The sequence below is a fragment of the Pan troglodytes genome, chromosome 4, assembly GCF_028858775.2.
Source record: "Pan troglodytes isolate AG18354 chromosome 4, NHGRI_mPanTro3-v2.0_pri, whole genome shotgun sequence".
In the NCBI taxonomy this organism is placed as follows: domain Eukaryota; kingdom Metazoa; phylum Chordata; class Mammalia; order Primates; family Hominidae; genus Pan; species Pan troglodytes.
Genome location: NC_072402.2, coordinates 158792262 through 158808626, shown reverse-complemented (window position 1 = coordinate 158808626; position 16365 = coordinate 158792262).

The following is a 16365-nucleotide window of genomic DNA, read 5'->3' as shown; positions in this document are numbered from 1 at the left end:
TCATTAATCCCCACAATAAACATTCCAGGTAGGTAAAATTGTTAACTGTATTATATGGATGAGTAGCCTGAGGGTTAGGAGAGGTTAAGCAACTTGACTAAAGATATATAGCTAGTAAATGGCAGAACATAGTTGAGACCCAGACTCAGGTCTCACTGGCCCCACAGTTCATGCACTTAAACATTTTGTGATATGCCTTTTAAAATTCTTAGAATTTCCTCTTGGCCTAATTATGAATCTATGATTGAATACATTTTCCAATAGAATTTTTGAGAGCATTTGAATAATTCCTATACCATGTCTAAGCTGTACACTCAATCTAGTCCAGTCAATAAAAAGATTGAAAACCCCAACATGTTTATCATTTAATTGGTCATTTTAATCACTTATTATTGATTAGGTGACTAGAGAATAGTGTACATCTGAACTAAATTATAATAAATAAATACGCTGGAGTCTTCAACAACCCCTTGTGGGCTTTCAGGCTTTCATTACTTAGCTTCTAAGTGGTAGAAAAATGATTCATGTCTGTAAATGTATTTAAAAACACAGTAATACATTGTAAAATGATTTCCATGGCATAGCACACTACGTCTTCACATATAATGACAGGCGAAAGGCAGTGTTGCAAGGTGAAAAATACATTACATCTCACAGCGGCCTGAGGCAATGAGAATAGTTCTGAAACTAGAGTCAGAAGTCATGAGTTCACAAGGCAAGTCCTTTAACCTCTCAAAGAAAGTTTATTGATTTTCAAAATGAGGTACGGTATACCAGCCAGACCACTGTAAAGGTTCAGATGAGATGATAGATGTGAAAACACTCATTAAACTTTAAATACGATATAAATGTAATGGTTACCTTTGGTATCTTTGAATACAATCAGCAGATTTTTGCTCTCAAAACGAATAATCCTATATTATGTTAAGTGAAATAAGCCAGGCACCGAAAGACAAATATCACATGTTCTCACTCATGTGTGGGAGCTAAAAAAGTTGACTAGAATAGAATGACAGATATCGGAGGCAGGGAAGAGTGTGCAGGTGGGGAGTAGATAGTGGTTGGTTAATGAATACAAACATACAGTGAGATAGAAGGAATAAGTTCTAATGTTTTGTAGCAGAGTAGGGTGATTTTTGCCAAAAATCCATACCCCTACTTCGATGTTGGCACTTCAAAATTTATGGCAGAATTTTTTTTATGTATTGTGTATTTCAGAATAGTTAGAAGAGAGGACTTGAAATGTTCTGAATATATAAAAATGACAAATACTCAAGGCGACGGACACCTCAAATACCCTGATTTGATCAGTACACACTCGATGCACGTTACAAAATATCACATGTACCCCATAAATATGTACAAATATTTGTATTAATTTTAAAAATAATGCAACTACAGTATACATTTTAGAGCTGAAAAGCATTGAAGTTTGAAAACTGCCAGGAAATCTGTCAAGATTCTGGATAATTGTGGTTACTACTTACAACCACAGTTATAAGTAGTGGGATACTAGTCAATAAACTTGGTGCTTGAGAATATTAGCATTTTTTTCTTTCTCTTTTTTATTGTGGTAAAAACAAAACACAAAATCTACCATCTTAACCATTTTTTAGTGTACAGTTCAGTATAATACAAGTACATTCATGCTGTTGTAAATAGATGTCCAAAACACTTTCATCTTGCAAATCTGTATGTCTATACCCATTAAACAGCAACTTCTTTCCCCTTCCTTTCCAGTCCCTGGTAACCACAATTTTTATTAATTGCTGACCTTTACTCAATGCTTACCATGGGTCAGACATTTAGCTAAGCACTTCCTGTTCTTTCTCATCTTATTGAGAAATCCACCTTCTACTAAATACTCAAAAATGTCATAAAATAATTTACTTTCTCAGTTTTTTTTCTGTACTTACAAAGTCATACAAAGTCGTAGGGATGATATTTTTCCTTCTATTTCTAGGTAAAATGTCCTGCTAAATGATTCTAGAATTTGAATCTTCTTCATTTGGATTTAGATTCATCAGTGGCTGGTGTAAGTAGGAAAGTAAGTCAAAGCATATCTAGATAATTGGAATGCCCCGATCCTGCAAGAGAACAAATTGACAGGTGGGGTTCAAGTTCATTTACTTAAAAAAAAAAAAAAACTCCTCTGGGAAGCTTAGACTTTCTTTGTCCCCGCCTTTGAAGTTTCAAAGGAAAAGTTTTTCCCTGCCAAAGCTCTAGGACAAATAAGAAATGACCTACCTGTTCTCCATCTCAGAGCACAAAAGCCTGCAGGGAAGTGGCATTGGTTAAAATGAACCCTATGTGATGTTGTTGCAGCAAAGTACATGCTGACTCTGACATTTCTCCTGATTCTTTTGTCAAGCTCTCCTTGTATATTCCTCAGTGTGTGATTTCATCCCTATTTTTTTTTTTAATAGGGCCTTTCATAAGGTTCCTGGCCTACTTCATTCTGTATCCTAGTAGGTTTGGAATAGATACGAAAGACAAATATCACATGTTCTCACTCATATGTAGGAGCTAAAAAAGTTGACTAGAATAGAATGACAGATATCAGAGGCAGGGAAGAGTGTGCAGGTGGGGAGTAGATAGTGGTTGGTTAATGAATACAAACATACAGTGAGATAGAAGGAATAAGTTCTAATGTTTTGTAGCAGAGTAGGGTGATTTTTGCCAAAAATCCATACTCCTACTTTGATGCTGGCACTTCAAAGTTTATGGCAGAAATTTTTTATGTATTGTGTATTTCAGAATAGTTAGAAGAGAGGACTTGAAATGTTCTGAATATATAAAAATGACACATTCCTCCTGTTCAATCACAGGACTCAGTGCTGGTATGTTTCTAATGTCTTTACACACACACACACACAAACACACAATAAGACACAACTAGTGGCATGTAGATAGGCTCTGACTCATAGATGTGTCTTATTATTGTTATTTTGCTAAGAGCACTTAATATGAGATCTACCCTCTTAGCAAATTTTTAAGTGTACAATCCAGTATTGTTAACTATAGAGGCAATTTTTTATAGCAGATCTCCAGGAATTATTTATTTTGTTAACAGAAACCTCAGACTCATGATTAGCAACTCCCCATTTCCCTCCTCCCAGATGCTGGCAAATGAAATTCTACTCTCTGATTCAATGAGTTTAACTATTTTAGATACCTCCCATAAGTGCAATCAGGCAGTACGTATTCTTCTGTTGACTGCCTTGTTTCATTTAGCATGATGTCCTCAAGGTTCATTCATATTGTCACATATTCCTGGATTTCCTTCTTTTAGAACTATCTTATGATCCAGCAGTCCAGCTCCTGGGTATTTATTCCAAAGAACTGACATCAGGATCTCAAAGAGATGTTAGCACTTCAAAGTTTATGGCAGCACTATTCATGATAGTCAAGTGTGAAAACAACCTAAATATCCAACAACAGGTGAATAAGTTTTTAAAATGGGACACACACAATGGAATATTAGTCAGCTTTAAAATAGATGTGTATGTGTTTTTTTTAATTGACAGATTTTTGAGTTTTATTTTTTGTTTTTACTTTGAACTAACCTTACATTATTTAAAAAATTGAATATTTCACACACATAAAAATGAGATTTCTGCCTTCTCTTGGAAGATTCTTAGTTTGACACTACTAGTCTACATTCTAATGTTGCCATAGCCATGACAGCTGGGAAAATGCTGCTGTTTTAGACTAGGTTGATGCTCTTTAATACACCACCGTCCCCTCTGGTCCATTTTCTGTTACATTTCCTGGCTGGCTTCAGTGATATGAAAGCTTGTATCTTTTAGTTAATAATCCTGATTTTTACCCCCAGAAGGTATATGTCCCTTTGTCTGAGACATCAGTCCCCCAAAAGAAAGCAAATAATATCTGGTTGTCCCTTTCCAGTGGTGAAAGCTTTTTTTACATTACCTAGGCTGACTTTGTTTCTTTTGATTAAATATGAGAAACTAGAATATAAGTTTTATGAGGAGGAGAATTTGGTTGTTTCCTCCTGTACGTGTCATGCCTAAAATAGTGTCTACGTATAGCAGGTACTCAATACACATTTGTTGAATGACTAAATGAACTGAATTCACATGATATATGTATATAGGTCTTCCAAATTCTTAAGGTAGAAGAGGTTATGCTACTCAGTTTTATTTGAAAACCATCCTCAATCTTTACTGCTATTTTTTAAGGGACAGAGTCTTGCTCTGTTGCCCAGGCTGGAGTGGAGTGCAGAGGCACAGTCATAGCTCACTGTAATCTTGAACTCCTGGGCACAAGTGATTCTCCCACCCCAGCCTCCCAAGGTGCTGGGATTACAGGCACAAAGGACAATGCCCAATCTAAATCTTTACTTTCAGCTGTGAATGTGATCCTGTATCTTGGCCAAAGAATACAATCAAAGGTTTAGACCATTTGATTTCTATAGACAGAGAATTGATAGTTAAAGCACTGGGGAGTTAAAATGCTTAAGTTCAAGTTCCAGTTTACCACTTACAGCTCTCTGACCTTGGAGAGGTTCCATATGGTCCCAATATCTCTACCTATAAAATGGTATTTACCTCATGGAGTCATGAGATCATCTATGTAAAGCAGTTAGAAGAATATTTAACATATAGTACATGTATGATTAATGCTAAATGTTAATATTGCCATACGTGGAAGCTCATTTAAAAATAGCTAAATCATTTTATCTGGAGCAAATAATTCATGTTAGGATGGTTGCTGGGGGAGATAGTGCTAGAGCTAAGTAGAGAGCTCTACTAATTTAGTATACTAGGCATCAATAGTTACACAATGGGCTGAAGCATGGGTTTAATTTCACCCCCATTGCCCACACACATATACGCACTGTGCACTAAAAAGGTTATTCTGGTAGTAGCAGAGGGTGAGCTGAATTAAAGGAAGGCCCTACCTACAGTCTCTTTTATGTACTGACAAATGTATATTCTAGGTTTTCTTTTGCTTGATTTTGTGTCATGCATATGGAAATTATTCTCACTTTCTTTAGTTTGAGAAGTTTGATTTACTTTTAAAAGGTTAATTAGTTCCAAAATTTGTAAATTAGGCAAAGCTAGGGGTTCTAACTCCCCTCCTCTGAGTCAGGACAATCTGCATCAGCACTTCTCAGAATAATGCACCAATCAAGGAAGGAAATTTCACCCACTCCCTTTGCTCTCTCTATGGTACTTAAGCCTTTCAAAATAACAGGCCCTTGTGACCAAGAGGTCATCTGGAAAACTATCTTGGGAGCTCTTCAAAGTCAGCTCTCTCAGCGTCTTTCTCTATGACTCAGTAAGCGGAGGAAGCAAAGAACACATTGTTTTGAGGTTATTTTCAATTCCTGTTCCACTTGGACTTTCTTCATCCTTGGATGGAAAATTCAGTAAGGCTCAATTTTTTGGCTATTTCTCTGCAACTAATAAAAAGTATTTCCTAGAATGGAAAATTATTGAACTAAAGGCAACTTAGAGATTTTTTTCCAGCCAAATATCTAAAGGAAGGAAACGACTTAATAAATAGCATCCTGAAGAGTAATCTGCTTTTCTGAAGAAAAATGAGTTGATTCAATTTTATGTTCATATTCATTAGTTATTCATTCATGTATATATTTATTCATTCAACAAACATATACACACAAAATACATACACACACACACACACACACACAAACACACACCCCTGGCCCTACCTATGTAGCTAAATGTTTATCAAGACAAACAATGCCCCAGTCAACAGGGGACATATATACAGCTCACCTTATATATGTCATATGCCAGCTCATGTCTGATGCATTTTGGAGGCTATAGAGAATAATGAACAGTTTGAATTCTGGAGCCAAACAGACCTGAAATAGAATCTCATACAAGCTATCTTGGGAAAATTACTAAATTTATTTAAGTAGCAACGACTTCATCAGTAAACTGGAAAAAGTAATAGTATTGATCTCATATATTGTAGAAGGATTAAGTGAGAAAATGCATGTGCACGGTGATTACTGTCATGCCGGTGACATAATGAGTGGTCAATAAATGTTAGCTATTATGACAAAAGTGATGCAATTGTAAAGATACACTACTCATTGATTCTCACTTTTTCAGAATAGCTCATTCCAGTAATAGTCTATCCTTGCTCCATTTATCTATAGATCTTTTGAATGTATCTGTCTATGAACAAAAGGAAGAAGGAAAGAGAGAGAGAAAGAAAAAGGAGAGTAGAAAATAATACTCATGCTTTTGGAATAGGTAGAAAAGCAGTAGATACAATTTATAAACTTGAATTCATCAAGATTATCAAGACACCATCAAAATGTGAGCTAAAATATTTAAAAGATTGATTGCTCTAAGAGTTTTCCATTTTTGGTTTGTGATAGGTGGTGATAATAATCAAATCAAAAAACTACATAACATTTAATCAATTAGGAATTAGTAATCATTAGAAGGATAAAAATTGTTTGGTTCCAAGTAATTTTTGTCATTCTCAAATTGTTGAGTCAGTGAAATGATTTTATTCTAATTCAAAAACTAAAGAGTCAAGAAGCACCAGTTAGAAAGAATGAATAAGACAGTATTTGATAGCACAACAGGGTGACTATAGTCAATAATAATTTAATTGTACATTTAAAAATAAGTAAAAGGGTATAAATGGATTGTGTGTAACACAAAGAATAAATGCTTGAGAGGATGGGTACCCCATTTTCCATGATGTGATTATTACAATTGCATGCCTGCATCAAAACGTCTCATGTACCCCACAAATATATACACCTACTATGTACCCACAAAAATTAAAAATTAATAAAGAAGCAGTAGAGGCTGGGCGCAGTGGCTCACGTCTGTAATCCCAGCACTTTGGGAGGCCAAGGTGGGTGGATCACAAGGTCAAGAGATCGAGAACATCCTGGCCAACATGGTGAAACCCCGTCTCTACTGAAAATACAAAAATTAGCTGAGTGTAGTGGCATGCATCTGTAGTCCCAGCTGCCTGGGAGGCTGAGGCAAGAGAATAGCTTGAACCCAGGAAGTGGAGGTTGCAGCGAGCCAAGATTGCACCACTGCACCCCAGCCTGGTGACAGAGCAAAACTCCGTCTCAAAAAAAAAAAAAAAAAAAAAAAAAGAAGCAGTAGAATAAGAGAATAATTTAGGGATTTAGGGAAAACCTCAACTTACATATCTCTAACTTGTCTTTAGGCAACTAATAAGAATTAATGGCATATAAGACTTTTAACTATTATGCTAATAATGTTTCCCTTTTTCCTGAAGATTCATCTTTCTTCCTTTTAATACCAAAGGGAAATGGTTTGCTTAAGAGAGAGCTAAAGAAGTCACTACCTATACTGTATGATTTTAGAGGCCAAAGAGGTTCCGTATATATTTTTCTCCTGTTTACATGGAATTCCATTCCACTCCTCTAATTACTATCTGAAACTCAAATTCTCATGGGAAAGTTAAGCATTTAAGCTGCTATCAAGTGTTTATTTTTTTATGAATAAATTTATTTATGCAGCCTGTTTATATGTGAACATATTTGACCAAAATTCAAACAGTCCTGAGGATTAGAAAAATTGAAAACTTAGCCCTTTTCCCTGAAAAAAAAATTCTCAACGTTTCATATACAAACTTACGTACACACACAAACATTTTCACATAAATGTGGCCATATTATAGATATTGTTTTTTCATGTATTTTTTTTTGCATACAATGTATTTTGATGGTCTTTTTGGGTTTGTGCCTTTAGGGTCTCTCTTTTTTTATGGCTGCATAGTGATGATGATTTATTTAACCACTTTTCTTCATGGTCAACATTCATTTTATTTCAAAGTGTTTATCATTACAGAGTACTGAAATCAATGTTCTTGTATACGTGTCTGTGTATGTGAGTGAATATTTCTTTAGGATAAATTTACATAATCCAAAATGAAGTTGCAGTGATACAACTTAGTGCATTCATAATTTGATAATTTTGTTCAATTCCCCTCCCAAAACATTTCATCAATTTAGAATCCCATTATGTTTGTTATGAATTTGGCAAGTAACAAAAAGTCCTAATGAAAAATAATCTAAATAAATTGAAGTTAATTTTTCTCACAAAACAGCGGGTTTGGAGGTACTTGTTCAATGGCATAAAAATATCATAGCTGCATATCTGTGAGTGTCTTGGCCTTTCCCCCGTGATGACAAGATGACTGCCATTGCTTGTGGCATCATGTCTACATTCAAAATACAATAAAGCAGACAAGGGAGACAGCTACTACAACTCTTTCTTCTTATCTAACTTCTTAGTTTCTCATACATCCCCACAGTATGTTTATTACCTATTGTTTATTAGATCTCCAAAGCATTTTACTTATTATAATGGTGTCATATTACCACCACAGTTGCAAACAAAGCTGGGAAAATGAGTATTTATATTTCTTGTCTCTAAAATTAGGCAGGAGCCGGGCGCAGTGGCTCACGCCTGTAATCCCAGCACTTTGGGAGGCTGAAGCAAGCAGATCACTTGATGTCAGGAGTTTGAAACTAGCCTGGCTGACATGGTGAAACCTTATCTCTGCTAAAAATACAAAAATTATCTGGGCGTGGCGGCGGGCGACTGTAATCCCAGCTACTTGGGAGGCTAAGGCAGGAGAATCGCTTGAACAGAGGCAGAGGTTGCAGTGAGCCGAGATGGCTCCACCACACTCCAGCCTGGGTGAGAGTGAGACTCTGTCTCAAAAAAAAAAGTATATATATATATACACACACACACACACACACACACACACACACATATATTTAGAACAAACTTTAATTTAATCTCTGGTATAACTGAATCTCCAGGGAAATTTTCTGGTTTTAATAAATATAATTTTCACTTTATGTATTATCTTGAGGGAAATTCTGAATGGTGTCAAAATTCAACAGGAATGTTGACAGATTTACTGGCCTAATCTGCCAGCAAGTCACAAGGCCAGCTATGTTTAAGAATTGGGAAAACTAGGTCAGGCGCAGTGGCTCACGCCTGTAATCCTAGCACTTGGGGAGGCCGAGGTGGTGGATCACCTTAGGTTAGGAGTTCAAGACCAGCCTGACCAACATGTACTAAAAATACAAAAATTAGCCGGGCGCGGTGGTGGGGGCCTGTAATCCCAGCTACTCAGGAGGCTGAGGCAGGAGAATCACTTGAACCCAGGAGGTGGAGGTTGCAGGGAGCTGAGATCATGCCATTGCTCTCCTGCCTGGGCCACAAAGTGAGACTCTGTCTCAAAAAAAAAAAAAAAAAAAAAAAAAGAATTGGGGAAACTAGGCTCTACCTCTTGGTGGCAATAGCTTCAAAGCCACATTGCAAAGTATGGAAGGAATTGGTGCAGCTATGTTTGAAAAGAATCTCCCTCATGCTGTAATATCACTTATTTTTATAAATGAGTGAAACCAAAAAGAGGAAGTTTGGTTTGGTCTATTCTGTTTTGTATGTTACATGACCTTATTTATTTTTGATCCTATAACTTTTCTGTGAAGAGATATTTTAGTTGTAAGTTTATATATATGGAAACTAAGGTATCGGAAAGTTAGTCTATTACCACTCCCCACCACTTAATAGAAAATTCCCTCTCATATATCTGTCCTAAACTGTTGGGCATCATAGTAAAAGAATCTGAACTGTTTAAATGAGAGGTAACCAATAAAAGTGTTTTGGAGGGATCAGAAAGGAAAAGCAGATGGATAATTAAGAAAACAATCTTCCCATTTCAAGATTTGCCTAGAATCTGCCCTGTTTTTTAGCATAAAGTATTATTGATTGGGAGGAAACAAGGCCTTTAGTATAACACAGAGAATAGGCTTTTGCAAACCAAAATTAATGCATCGATGTAGCACAGCCAAATTTACTGAGTAACTTGTTGAATACAAGTGATCAACAAGCAGGTGTCTGACAGTGTCTTGACTTTGGACGCATAAAATACACAAATAACAGATATTGTTTTATTTATACTGTTTTATATATAAATAAAACAATCTCTCTCTCTCTCTCTCTCTCTCTCTCAGAGAAAATCCATATATCCATCTCATCTCTTGGAGAGAGAAAGAGAGATGTCAGTTTTAGGTAAGTCAGGTGGGTATGTTTTTAAATATAGGCCTCAATAGTCCAGGAATGTAGACATAAGGATTGGCTTGGCTTGTGTAATTTATCTTCACTGGATGATTTTCACTCCTTTCACCCACCAATCATTTTCCCACCCCACCTCAACCACATATTAACTTTCTTACCTGTGTGTTCACCCTCATGGCCTGACATTATTCAATTTATCAAACCAGAGAAGAACTATATAAGAAAAAGTATCTCTCCTCAAAAAAGACAAAGTAATATATTAGAAACTTGAGTTATAAACCTGTTAGTAACAGCCTCAAAGATTGGAAGGCTTGGATCTTATAAGGAAATTCAGAAAGAATATATTTTTGTTTATAAAAATTTCATGTCCAAATGAGAATTGGCTTTTCTCAGAGCCTGCTCACTCTCGTGGACTCAGATGTTGAAACAAGTCCATCTGGGGAGGTGGGGGTCACAGAGAACTTAGCAGCTTACAAATGATAATGACACATAGTTTCACCAGAAGGTCTTTGCTGTGAAGTCACCTGGATATGTTGCTGAGAAAAATAAGTGGTTTGCTTTCAATTATTAAAATGGCTTGTCAACAATAACAAATGCCATGATTAGGATATAGTTCCCCAGAGTACATGGGCAGGGTAAAATATAAATCTTTTATTTACTATGCCAAAGAGGGAAATTAGTAATAGAAATTTTAGGTCTTGTCAGTAAGGCCAGAGTGATGTCTGAAGGGAAGAGATCATAGAGTTCCCTGCTGTGCTAGTGCTGGGGACCAAAATCACATTGAACACATGGACACTTCAATACCACAGGGGCTTAACTATTGTAATTATTAGGCAGTGAAAGTAAATTAATAGAAACTACATTAGAAAGGAAAGAGAATTTATTTTTAGACGTGGGAACTGTCTAATGTCACTTGGGAATGGAATTACTTAGGGAAACAAATGAAATTGAATATGGTAGCTTTATGATATAAGTTTAATTTATGCCTATAATTTAATTGAGTTGACTGATAGCCAAGCATATTCAGTCAGTTGGGCACACAACAGATTGAGTGGTAATTGGTCAATTTTTTCACATCACCCTTGTTCAAAACAGGATTCTATTTGGGATCCCTAAGTCTCCCTTTTACAACTCACCAAACTCATTTGGTGCTACATTTTGTGGATGCAATTAACTAGCATTAGAAAACCCTGATTAAAGCATTATGATTAATTCAGGCATATTCATCTCCACTTCATCAGTTCTGTTCATTTGAATCTGTGCTCGATGCCTCTTTTTAGCTACTGCTTCTTTATTTAAGTTAAAAAAAATCAAAATATCTTTTCTATGCCAGTAGCAAAGAGGGTGAAAACTGGGGTGCTGTAGGGTTGTGTTTTGATCTATTTGCAGTTTCTTCCAGAACTGGTAGCCTATAAATTTATTTATGCTAAGAATATTTTTAGACCTCAGTTTTATATCCAATGTGGATTTCAAAGGAACTTTAAGCAGCACATTTCTCTCCCATTTAAGTATCAAGTATCAAAATGATATTTGATGTCCAAGGAACTTATAAAGCATCTTTTTCCTTTGAGCATAGAAGGTCGTAATTTTCCACTATTAAAAAGGACTTAAAGTCTCAGTTTCTATATTTTCTTCACCAGTGCTCCCTCCTTCACTTTGACTGCTTTCCCCTCTAGCTTCTCCCCTCTTTCTTAATGTTTTTTTTTCAGTTTCCATATTCCTTGGACTTCCTCAGTAAAATCATCCTGTGCCTGCTCACTGCCATCTATCCCTGATGAAGAAGAGGAACTTGTCTACTGAATAAAATGCTGAGGATTTCACTGAAAATGGCTTTAATGAGCTGACTTATAGGCAGATAAAGTAACAGAAAATGAGGTCATTCCCTCATAAATGCATGGGGATAGGGACATTTCAGCCACACATCCTCACATATATTAATGTCTTACAGGTTTTTCTACCTCAGTGTGCCCTGGTGAGCCACATTTAGGTTGGCACTTGTTTGTTCCATTCTTTGAAAATATGGCATTTTTAGAAGCCAGTAACTGACAATGTCATGAACATTATGCTCAGGGCATTTTCAGCATCAAAAAAATTATTCACTCATAATTTATTCCTCCTGATATTACCATTAAATCCCCCCTTCGGTCAGGAAGGCCTCTAATGATTAAGAGAGACAATTACATCAGAGAAATGGCTGACTTGAAAACTGCTTCAGTCATGACCACCTGCCATGGCATGTGTTACTAATCATCTAGAACATTTTTGTAAATAAATATTATATTATATTGGCATTGTGCAAATTTCTCCTATTCCCAGAAATCCAAACAAAATATGAAGAGAAAACAGGTTGACACTATCGAAACCGTAAAACTCAGTGAGATGAACCATCTGAAAGTGATTTCGTCAAGGGAAATTTAGATATATGTTTCAACAAAAGGCACGGATAGTACATGCTTGTATGAGTGTGGGCATGGGGGCAGGGCTTTTCCGAAGAGTTTAATTATGTAAAGGTCTATTGTCAAACATATTTTCCATAATTCACGCCCCAATTTTTTTTTAACTTTTATTTTAAGTTCAGGGGTACAAGTGTAGGTTTGTTACACAGGTAAACTTTTGTCATGGGGGTTTGTTATAAAGATTATTTCACCACCCAGGTATTAAGCCTAGTACCCATTAGTTATTTTTCCTGATCTTTCTCCTCCTCCCACCCTCCACCCTCTGAAAGGCACCAGTGTGTGTTGTCGCAAATGTCCAGGAGTACTACGCATCCATAAAAAAGAATGAGATCATGCTCTTTGCAGGGACATGGATGTAGCTGGAGGCCATTATCTTTAGCAAACTAACACAGAAACAGAAAACCAAATACCACATGTTCTAACTTATAAATGGGAGCTAAATACACCAATTTTATTATGCCACTGCATGCTTTCAGTGGGTGATAATCTACATGCTGAAATTTTAAGGTGTTCAGATGGGACTGTTGAATCTCTCAGTAGAAGGCTACCACATCCCACATCACCTGTGTTTAGGCTCTTGAAGAAAAGCAAACATTTTAACTATGTTAAGGCACAACATTATCAAAGAGGTAATATTATTATATAATTTTATTTTATAGTATTATAATGTATAGTATATATCACATATATAAATATATATGTAAAGAATATCTTCATCTGATTAACCAATTATTATTCATTCCCATGCAGGAGTGAGTTTGTGGAAGGGAGAACATTGGACTAAAAGACAGACAACTTAGATTTAAGTCCCAAACCTGCCTCTTAACTCTCCAAATGGTCTTGAGTTAACATGATTATCCTTTATGAATATCAACATCCCTATCTGGAAAATAGAGATGCATCAGATAAAATTTGAGTCCCTATGAAGATCGTTGTGGAGATCTAATGAGATGATGGCTATGGATGAATTTTGTAAAAGTATAAATGGTTTTATCTCACATGAGGGTTACATTAAAAAATCAGAACATGAAATGGAAATCAGTTAATATCAAAAATATCCATGGAAAAATTATTTAAATATCCCTTAAACTATAGGATTTAAGGTAAGGTTGTTAAATTTCACAAATCTAAACATACTGAAAAAGTATTTGTTGTTTATCTGCAACTCAAAGTTAACAGGATGTCATCATTTATTTGGGCTACTATAATAAAACACCATACAGTAGGCAGCATATAAACAACAGAAACTTATTTCTCAAAGCACTGGAGGCTAGAAAGTCCAAGATTAAGGCGCCAGTAGATTCGGTGTTTGGTGAGGGCTGTCTTCTGGCTATAGCTTCATATGGTGGAAAAGTGGAAAGCAGCTCCCTGGGTCCTCTTTTATAATGACGTTCATCCTATTCATGAGGCTTGAGGTCTCATGATCTAATGCTCTTCCAAAAGCTTCACCTAATACCATCACATTGGTAATTAGGTTTTCAACATATAAATTATGAGGGACTCACACATTCTGACTGCAGCACTGGGCACCCTGCATTTTATCCGGCAACTCTACTCTACTCATGCCACGAGACAGCTAATGTGAGCAGCTCTCAGTAAGTTCAATACAGTCTATTTTTTCTCCAGTCTTGTCACTTGAAAACTGGCATAACATCCAGATTGTGCAAAAAAAAAAAAAAAAAAAAAAACGTGCACCTTTGACCAGCAGACTGACTCACACTCAGTGAGCTGAGGGTTTATACATAGAGAGGCACACAGAACCTGAAAGAAAGAAGAGCAGATTTATTTCTCTCTTCTCCTGCTCACTCTAGTTCATAAGCTTAGTGAATGGAGGGGGAGAATGAACTTCAGTCTGTTTTTGCTTTTGTTTTGGCAAATCAGAACAAAGCAGCATAACTTAATGCACAACATAAGTGAAACAGGTCAATGGTCACTGGTATCATCTAAGGCATTATCCGAGCTTGTTGTCTTATGACCAAGAGAATTAAGGAGCGTGGACACAAAGGGTGAAGTTGGAGCAAAAGTTTAATAAGCAAAAGAAGAAAGTTCTCCACAGCAGAGAGGGGAGTCTGAGTGGGTTGCCACTTTTACAGTTGAATCCAAAACCTTTCATGAGAAATTCCTCTCATCTCTGTAGCTGTCTGATTAAACTTTCTTATCTGAAAAGCTCTTTGTACAAGGCCTCCTGTATATGCAGGCGGGATGTCACCAGGTAAGCACAAAACACAGCTGCTCTTGTTTGTATAACTGTGGGTTTGTTTTAGGCAAGCCCCATTTCCCTTCCCTGTGCAAGTTCCCATGGATTCCACCATGTACATGTCTGAAAAATGGAGGAAACTTTACTGGGAGCCCATTAATCTCACACAAAGAACAAAAGACTTCTGTGCTGGACCCTGCCTGCTTATCTGTGCAGGTGCAGTGTGAGTTTTCCCCAGGCTGCTCTATTTTTGCCTGTAGCCATGATTTTTCAGGCAGGATGCTTCTCTGAGGACCAGCTTTAACTGTCTACCTAATTGATTTTTCCTTTTCTTCTCCCTCATTAAGGGTTGTATGAAGTACATAAAATGTGAGAAAATATCATTGTGGTGACTACTAATGAAAACCCTGCATGTAATCTCTGAATGAAAAGAGAAACTGCTTCAAAACTTAAGACGCATCTTGGTAATCAGTGGTCAACATTGAAAGCAATATCACATTCAATATTTTTGCTCCAAGGCAGAGTGCAGTGGCTCATGCCTGTAATTCCAGCACTTTGGGAGGCCGAGGTGGGCAGACCGCTTGAGCTCACAAGTTCAAGAGCAGCTGGGCATCATCAGGAAACCCTGTTTCAGAGGCAGAGGTTGCAGTGAACCAAGATTGTGCCATTGCACTGCAGCCTGGGTGATAGACCCAGACTTTGTCTCCAAAAAAAAAAAAAAAAGTTTTCACTTTAACAAAGTCACAATTACTGTTTGGAACCTTACTAGCTCTGCACTTCCTGCAACAGTTTCATGATGTAGAGAATACCCAGCGTGAGCATGAAGATCTTCACACAATCTCATTATCATGAATCAGAAACTAAGGGTAGAAAAACATCAATCACATGTATTCATTGCTCTGACAGCCTGTTATAAAAAAATTAACCTTTTAAATAGAAATTTAATATATATATACACACACAAATATATATATACACACACATATATATACACATATATATATACACACACACACATATATATGGAGATTACAAAATGTCTCTTCTTTAAAACCCGAATAGATTGTTAGATATAATCTATTATGATCCACAAATAAGGCAAAATAGAATATCTTTCTTTCTTTATTTTAAATGGCCAAATAAAAATTATATATAGTTATGGTTTATAGCATGATGTTTTGAAATGTATTCATTGTGAAGTGTCTACATTTAACTAGGAAATATCTTCATAAGAATATTCATTGTTATTGTCACTTGTTTAAAAGAAATCCCTGTCTTTTGAAACCAAATTATTATAATTAAGAACTCATCAAGTGTAGATAAAGTGCTATTAAAATCATTGATAGAATAGCTCTTGAGGAAGGTGAGCTATCTAATCAGTAATTGTTTTAATCTAATTTATTTTAAATTCAAAATATTCATTATATATTGTTTTTAAAAATCTGCTCATGCAACTTACCAAACTAGAGAGTTAATGTGTATCTATGTCAGATTTGTTTTTTATTTGACTCACTTTAGCACAGTTTATTGTCAAAATATCCACAGTAGCTTCAGTGGTTTCCATGTAGGTGAATTCCCAAAACCTGAAAAGCTATCTTAATCTGAAAAGTGACTT